This window comes from Primulina eburnea, chromosome 1 (genome assembly GCF_022965805.1).
Source record: "Primulina eburnea isolate SZY01 chromosome 1, ASM2296580v1, whole genome shotgun sequence".
Taxonomy (NCBI): Eukaryota; Viridiplantae; Streptophyta; class Magnoliopsida; order Lamiales; family Gesneriaceae; genus Primulina; species Primulina eburnea.
The window spans coordinates 46,613,706-46,623,009 of record NC_133101.1 but is presented as its reverse complement, the minus strand read 5'-3'; the positions used below and the strand labels follow the sequence as shown (position 1 = coordinate 46,623,009).

The 9,304-nt window shown below is 36.9% G+C and overlaps 1 non-coding gene across 1 annotated transcript; it reads right to left on the bottom strand.

Annotated features, from left to right (window-relative positions):
* Positions 1–747: 747 nt before the first annotated feature.
* Positions 748–854, bottom strand: LOC140815154 (small nucleolar RNA R71). The gene has a single exon (XR_012114277.1). It is a non-coding gene; the product is annotated as a small nucleolar RNA R71 (small nucleolar RNA).
* Positions 855–9,304: the final 8,450 nt, after the last annotated feature.

Genomic DNA, 9,304 nt, shown 5'->3' with positions numbered 1-9,304 from the left:
CCTCTTGTAGCCTTCAAAAGAGGAACACAAATCCTAACTCGGAATATAAATCGGATGCATAAATCTTGCCAAACCAAGGTTCTAATCCACCTTGAAGCTTGAGGATTCTTTGGAGAAGGAGCTCGGTTCTTATTCTGAATGCCAAAGAAAATAAAGACACCTACTACATAATGCATGCAAAGGGACGAGTGTTCATGTTGTTCAAATGACACGCACTACCGCGGGTGCGGTAGTTTAAGAGCGCGGGTGCGCTAAGCTCTCGGCAGCAATAATATTTTCTGAATCTCGATCACCGCGGGTGCGGCGCTTGCATCACCGCGGGTGCGGTCTCACCACCGCGGGTGCGGTCTTGCACGCACCGCGGGTGCGGTGTTGCTTCGCATATTTCCCTCAACTTACTGTCACCTACACCGCGGGTGCGGTAGTCCTAGCATCGCACGGGCGGTGTGGCTTCGGCCATGCTTGCTCAAACTCTCATTTTTCATGTCATGCATTCTCCTCTTCAAGTCTCACATCGATGACACGGACAATTCTCGAGCCTTACATATAGCTGACTTTCTTGAAATTTGTGATACTTTTAAGTTTAATGGCGTGTCTGATGATGCTGTTCGTTTGCGTTTATTTCCATTTTCACTGAGAGATAAAGCTAAGTCGTGGTTAAACTGTTTGCCTGTAGGGTCTATTACTACATGCGAGGATATGGCAAAGGCATTCCTGATCAAGTACATTCCTCCGTCGAAAACTATGAAGCTTAGAGCCGATATTACTACTTTTGCTCAATATGAGCAAGAGTCACTTTACGAGGCATGGGAGCGCTACAAGGACTTGTTGAGGAGATGTCCACACCATGAGCTGCCTCTTGGGTTAGTTGTTCAAACTTTCTACTACGGTCTACTTACTCCTAACCGTACTATGATAGATGTTGCTGCCTGTGGTAACTTACTGAGAAAAACGGCTGAGGAAGGATATGAGTTATTGGAGGAGATGGCTGCTAGTAGCTATCATCCTCAGTCTGATAGGCAGAGACGAGGTGCTGGAGTTAATCAAGTTAATGATTTGTCGGAGGTTTCAGCACAGTTAGAGGCTTTGAATAGAAAGATTGATGGGATGAGCATGAGTGGGTCGGCTATGCGTCTGCAAGAAATTTTCTGTGATAAGTGTGGGGGTGAGCATGACGTGCAGGATTGCCAAGATGGCAATCCATTCTATGTGCCTGAGGGAGCACCGGTAAAACAAGTGGGATTCCAGAACCGTCCTAGAAATGACCCTTATTCGAACACATATAATCCGGGATGGAGGAATCACCCAAACTTTTCATGGGGAGGTCAAAACAACCAAAATCGCCAACAAAGAGGTCCACCATATGGGATGCACCAAAAATTCAAGCCAGAACCGCCTCGGGAGGAGAAGTCCAATTTAGAGCAAATGATGACTAAATTTATTTCTGCAACAGAGATGAGATTTCAGAACCAAGATGCATCCATAAAGGGGTTAGAGAATCAAATTGGACAATTGGCTAAGTTGATTGCTAATAGGGAGCAAGGAGCTTTGCCAAGCAACACGGAAACTAACCCAAGAGAACATGTGAAGGCTGTGGAATTGCGTAGTGGAAAAGCACTCGAGTCTAATGAGGAAAAGACCAAGCACGGTGAGGATGAGGTGGAAAATCGAGCAGGTAAGTCTTCTAACTCTACATCTACACCTATTGCACAGAATAAAATTTTTATCCCTCCACCTTTTCCTGCAGCAATGAAGAAAGCTAAATTAGATGCACAATTTGGTAAATTTCTTGAGATATTTAAAAAATTGCATATTAACATTCCTTTTGCTGATGCTTTATTGAATATGCCAAGTTATGCAAAATTCTTATGAATTTATGTTTCTGAGGTGGGCCTCGATAAAATTCTTTGTTGTTTATATACTTTGTAAAATCTTTTTATGTTTTGTAAAATTTCTATATGTGAACCTTATATTAATCATTATTCTAAGACTTAAATACCTTCTTTTATTAACTCGATTTTATTCCAAGCTTCAGATTGTACCGAGGTCCGCCTCAGAAACTAAAATTTTAAAAATCACCCACAAACGCCTTAAACGTCATTTTTCTCGTCTAAGCAGGCTAAAGGGCTACAACATGAGTTTATAGTTTCCTGGTTAAACTCAAACCTTGTGTTCACCATCTCCTGGTTCATCTCTTACTTTATGTTCTAACTAAAAACCTTATATTAATTCTTAGAATTCCAAAACTTAAATAAATTTTTTGTTATCTTATATTAATTCCAAGTTACAAACAAATATCTTATATTAATTCCGAATTACAAACAAATATAGACCATATCATAGTAAGGTCAAGATTTAGTACAAATAATTTAGCATGTCATTTAGGCTAATATTAAATATAAATTTTTATTTAAAAATTGAAGTAAAAAATTTAAAATTAAAAACAGAAATTAAACTTACAAGTTTGTACACCAAGGTCTTGAAGCATTTATTCAACAATTTGAAGAAGGGTTTTTATAGAGAGAAAAGAGGGTAGCAAACTTGAACATGACTCTCTATGGCACAATCAAACCTATATATTGAGGGAAGAGCCGGACATGAAACCCTGGATTCCAACTAAAAATATAAATAGTAAAATACTTTACAAAAGCAAATAGTAACATGGTCACCAAAGTCAAAAGTACATAATAATATACCACTTATTACAAACAATGATATAATATTTGAATCATCCTTGATATTGTTCTTTAATGAATTTTTTAATTTTTCAAATATATTATTAATATTGGAGAAATCTGGAATATCTTCCTCTGGGTTTTGAGTATCATGCATTTGCATCAGATTGATAAATATATTATCACTTGATTCAAACACCATGGATTTATCTGATTCGGAGTCTGAACATCCAATATTCTTATAAAGGTCTTTCTTCATTTATTCAATATAAACATCAATCATTATTTCATTGAAATAAATTTCAGAATAATTCTGAGTAATAGTCTTTGAAGGACTCATAGAATCTTTTTCCTTTCTTGTTGTTTTTCACGATCTTTTTGATAGGGTAATTTTATTTAATCCATATGTTGAAAAGTTTCAAAGCCATGGTGCTTTCCTATTTCAGGATCATCTTTCGGTAATTTATCCCAAAATTTTGTAGAACTAACCTTCCATAAACAGTGAATTTTTTCATCAGTATAACGAAATTCAGGTTTCCATCTCCAGATCCATCGAATATTAAATTTCATGAAGAATAGACATAAAGTCTTCCCATCTGTCCAATGTTCCTGAAAATAAATTTTTAATACTTAGAGAAACATTTAACCAAGTATTCATTGGTTTCATAAAAACCTCTGGTAAAATTTGTTGTGAATCGTGTTTTCTCGTGCCCAAACACAGCGGAAGTTTTAAAAAAATTTGAATCTTGACATTCAATATATTGTTTTGAGCACTCGTATGGTTTTAATAAACAAACATTCATAGGATATTTAGTATATACCTTAAGTGGACAATTTTCACTTGACTCCAACTATTCCAGTATAAGCGGACGTAGATCTTGTTGTATGTCTCTACGAACTTTCTTCAAATCTTCTTTCTTCAATCTCCTAATCCGGTCCACGACTGGATTGCTTGTTCCTCTTCCAACTTTCACTAGAAAGTATAGAAGGATTTTACATTGAGATGGTGGCCGAAAACAAGGAGATTCGAAGGAGGTGTTTTTTCGAAAATTCCTTGGCTTGGAGGCTAGGGTTTCGAAAATTGCGTTGGTTAATTGTATTTAACCCTAAACCTAAAACACATATATAAGCTTAGGGCCCATCAATTAATTTAAATACTTAATGAGCTTAATCAATTAATTATTCTAGTCCAACTACTTTAATTAATTAATTAATCCTTTTAAAGTCCAATTAAGAACCTTTATAATTTATATGTTGGTCTTGTACTCATAAAAGCCTATAATGCATACACCCATTACATTTAATTTAAGTCCTTTATAAATTCAACATTTGAATTTAATATTTAAATTATATATTCAACTCCTTGAATTTATCACCTCAAAAATTTAATTGTAAGGTTTAGGAAATTCGAACTACGTAATCCGACTACATGAAATCTAGGGTTTTATAATAATATGTGTTTAATTATTTTTATGCATTTAATGCATGATTGTTGCATGGGTATTTTAAAGTTTCGTGCATTAGGGTTTTAAGTTGTATTTCGCGCTCGAATGGGTAACAGAGACCAGGGATAATCAGGAAAAATATTTTTATTCAATATTTACTTTTAATTATTTAAGATAAGGTGTATTTAAGGGATAATTTTGAAAATGGGCTTTTGTTGAGTATTTTTACTCACCGGATCACATTTTAACCAGTATGCAAATTTTATCGATTCGGAAGACTTTTTGAGGGTTCGGGTAATATTTTCAAAAACGTACCAAAACGAAATATTTTTCGAGAATTTTATTGGGATTGTTATGTTTATTTTAGTGCTTATTGAGCCCAAAACTCTTTTAATATTTTTAATTTTAATTTAGGGCTAATTAATGCATGTTTATTTAACTTAAACACTACCCAACTAAACCCTAAACCTAAATTTCCCCTAGCAGACATCCCCTCCCTTCCCAACAGTAGCCTCCCCTAATTTGTCAGCAGCAAAGCCGTCGGCCTCTTCAGTTTTCGAAGAAAGCTTCCTCCCGGTTCTCCGGTTCACGTCTCGCGCATAGTTGTTTGAGCTTTCAAGTGTATAATCATCAAGGCACACCATGTAACATTATTTTTGCATCATTCATAGGGTATATAGGCTGATATGTGTGCTTTATATGTATAATGCTCGACCCTTGCACGGTTTTACGTTTATGCTTTCGATTTGTTCATGAAATCCACATGTTTATGCATTCAACTCACGTTTTTCTTGTCCTTATGCAAGGGGCTGCTAGGTTAAGGCTTGTAAGGGCTTTACATGAAGGGATTGAAGGTGTCTAGGGGCTGAAGTCTCAAGTTTTCCACGAAATATAGAAGGCCGATCGTTTCTCCTTGAACGGCTAGGGTGTTGGTTGGTCTAGTGCAAGAAAAGGGAAGGCATGGCCAAGGAGGGACTAAACAAGGCCATGGTGCGTTCCAAGAGGGTCCAAACCAAGGCCTAGGGAGGACCTTACATGGCTGGTCTTGGGTTAAGTTGGGGTCGAGGCGCATGAAATGAGAAAGGTTATTCGGGAGTGAGTCCTTTGTCTGATCTTGGTCCTAGGCAGCAATGGTTCGAGGCTGGCTTGGGTTATTTGGGAGTAGGGTAGAAGGTGGCATAGAAGGGCTTGGATGTTTTCTGTCACTGGGTGAGCAGCGCAGCGCTGCCTTTTAGTCGCCGCAGCGCTTGATCTTCGAACATGCAGTGTTGCAGCGCTGATGCCGTGGCGCTTATGCGCTAATCAAGCGCCACAGTGGCAGTGCCTAGGCGCTGGTCTAGGGTGTTAGGAGCTCTTAGTCTAAGTACTATTGCCTCGTTTTGGTCTTAATACGCCGTTCTGACGGATCTTAGTGAGGGTTAGATTAGGTTATGTGAAGCTTGATTAGGAACATTTGAATTATGATGTAAGCCTCGTCATCTTCAGGTGGAGTTAGTAGTCTTGGAAGCACCCTGAACACGAGTTTCATGTTTAAAATGTTTATGTTATCACGTATATGACTTTTATGTAATTATGAAACAAATACGTTGCATGCTTGATTTTAGGAAAAACTTACGTATATGTATGATTTTATTAAGTGATGAATATGGTGACATGTTTTGAAGGTTATGAGTTGGTTGTGACTAATACGATGAAACGATGACATGTTAGGCCATGGCTCAGTGGACAGGTAATGTTGTTGTTGTTGTGCCCGCCGGAGGGTACCACGGTTACATGTAAATGGATCCATTGACTGACATGATAATACGAAAGTCACAACTAATGAACAGAATTCAATTAAAAGAAATGAACACGTATATGATAATATGTTGAGACATGCTTTGACTTGTAGGCTTTGTTATGTTTATGTTCACGCTTTTACAATCATGAACTGTATTTATATTACAGTACTTTTCATTGTTCCATGTTATGTATATGTACTCGTCATAATGTTAAATGTGTGTTGAGTCTTTAGACTCACTAGGTGTGAATGATGCAGGTGAGAATATCGATGAGGAGGCTGGAGGCGCTGAAGACTGAATAGGCGGGGATGGATGTGCGCACGATAACCCGATTACCATATTTCTTCCGCAGATCACATTTATGAGATAGGAGTGTTTTGGATATTTTCATAACTTGTCTTTTATATGTTGGTGGTCCGACAGGAGTTTAGGAAATATTTTTAACTGCCATAATTTTTCAGTATGAAATTTATCTTATTTTAAAATGTTTGTGTTTCAGCAGTTATTGCATGCATGCTTGTAAGTTTTCATTTTCAAGAATTAGTTTTCCAAAAAAAAAATATTCTAGAAGTTGTTAGAATCGGTTGGGAGCAAAAAATTGTTTAGAAGGAGGGGTTGAATCAAAACTTTTCAATTGTCAACTTCTTCGATTTATGAATTAGTTTTAGTGATAAACTGAATTCGCGAATCTTGTTCTCAATGTCAATCAATTAACTTGATAAAAGTGTAGAAATAACTGAAAGACAGATAGAATAAAACTGATAAGGAAAGAACACAAGATTTCTGTATGTTCGGAGATTTCAAATACTCCTACGTCACCCCTGCTCGAAGATATGATATTTACTAAAATACTTTGATCTATACAATGAATTATACAAACCCTCTTCAGTTTGGTCTTAATACTGCCAAAATTGAAACTCTTATTATCAATAAATATTATCAGTACTTAACTGATATGTAACTTTCTCAGCACAACTGATCTCTACAAGATCGAATAATATAACAATAAGTGTTTTTGTTCTTTAAGCTCGAAGTATAACATGAAAGCTATGAATGTGAATAATTTAATAAGCGTGAGCTTTTGAGAACTTTTAAACTTGATTGCAAAGGATGCTCAACCTTCATCTGATCTTTCTCGGCTATTTATAGGCTTTGCTTCCAACGGTAACAATGAATGCATTTTGAATCATTGTATCCGTTGTATAGCCACGTCAACATTCTTCTGTCAATCGTACACAGTAGATTTTCCGAATGCGTCGTTCCCACTACATGTTGCAGTCTGCTCTTGTACAGTTGTCGGTTAATAGCTATGTTCCTTAACTGATGACGTGTCAAGCTGATTTATTAATTGACATAGACGATAGGATTAATTGATTGTTGTGTAACTGAACAGTCTTAACTGATCGTCCAGTTGACTACACAGTCCAGTTAGCTTAGCTGAGTTCAGTTGCCTTTGACTATATATGCATTAATCTTCAGTTCGAGCAACTATCATTTTACGAATCTTCAAATCAGTTACCTTCAGTTTTCTCAATTAGTTATTCAATCTTTTCATGATTAATTTGTCAAACTCCGAAATCAAGATCTCAACAATTTCTCCCTTTTTGGTGTTTGACCAAACTTAAAATTTATGAACTGATCAAACTGAACTTCTCGTGGATAAAATAATATTTTATTGATAACTTATTCAGTGTACAGATTCGTACAAATAATGAAAAGAATCTTATACTGACTGACTGAAAATCTGCCAAAAAATTCTCAACTGAATATAAAGACTGTCTTCTAACTTATTTGGACTTCTTCATTTCTTTTCTCTCTTATCAATTGGTCCTTGATCAGTTGGTTGACTTAGTCTTTTCTTAGACAGCTGCTGCTGTTCTTTTTCCCATTCCTCTTTTTTGTCAAATCCATTAACCTTTCTGGATAATGCACGGACTTCCGAGGTGACATTAGATATAGCACACAATAATTGTTTTTTCATCAGATCCATCCTCTTTGTCACTATTCTTTCCAACAATTCAATGCGATTTTTAAATATGTCTTGAGTCTGGAAATGTGCTTGAACTGTCACTCAGTCTTTCTTCAATTGATCTAGTTGGAGAAATAATTAAGTGATATTATTTGTAACCTGCTGTAGGTTCTTCATTGTATTCTCCTTCTTAGAGTCCATCTTTAAGGTGTGCAGCAATTGGGTTGACTTAATATCAGAAATAGATGAAATCGGATTATGAAGATTAGACTGAATGTCTTCTATCATAGTATCAGTAGCCATTGGTATATGAGGAGACAGAGATTCAGATGATTCGGTTCTTTCTCCTCGTCTGCTTCATTAAAAACTACCAAGGCTCTATTTTTTTATTCAGTCTCAACCATTTCTGAAACAATTTCTTCAACTATTTTCTGTTAAGGTTCTTGAGAAAAAGTGGGAAACTGAACTGCAGCTGAGTTGGTAGGCTCTTCATTTGGTTTGGCAACTGATACGTCAGTTGGCATCTTCAGTTGGTTTTGATTGCAACTGAGCCACTTCAGTTTCAGCTTGGACTACTTGTTGAGTCGTGGCAGGCAAATGAAATGGTGTTTCAACTGCTGATATTACTGGTTCTGAGGCTGGTTGTTTAGATTTTCTTGGGTCTTCATCTGATTCTCCAGTTATCTCATTCAGCTGGATGTCATCGGAAACTGACTGTATCACTTTATCGATATTTGCTAATGACAACTTAGCGTCAGTTAGAGTTGAATACCTACTGAAGCAGAAGATGAAGGTTGAGCATCCTTTGAAGAAGGAGCGGTTACTTGCTCAATTTGTTCAACAACTGCTTCCTGGGATGGCTTGGCTGATGAGTTGATGGTTCAGCCTGCTCTTCTGAGGAAGAACTTTGGGAATTTGTTGGAATAGTCAACTCTTGATCCATTTCCCAATTTTTGATCTTCATCTGCAATGATATGAGATCCATGTACAACTGGTCATAAACTACTTTGTCATTGAAGGCAGTTGGACTGATAGGATCATAGTTCTTGCGTAGCTGAGCTATGACTTGAGCCAGCTTCTTGGCACACACCATATCAAAGAAGTAGTTCCTTCTCTCCAGTGATTGAACAATTGTAGCAGCTTTGAATACCCTCATGAATATAGTTTCCAAGGCGATGAATTTGTTCAAAACTGATTTCTTCTACAATTCTTTGGCAAACACTTCGGTCCTAAATCTGGCCATTCATTGTATGTTTTCAACTTTGATTCAGAAAACTCATTTAACTCTTCCCATATTAAATCAATATGAGTCTGAATCGAGTTGGTTGGTCTGGGCTCTTCTATCATCTTGCCCTTACCTTTCTGATCAGTGAGGGCATGAGAAATGCTCAGCCTTGAAATAGTTGCATCCACTTTCTCTCGTATCACCACTCC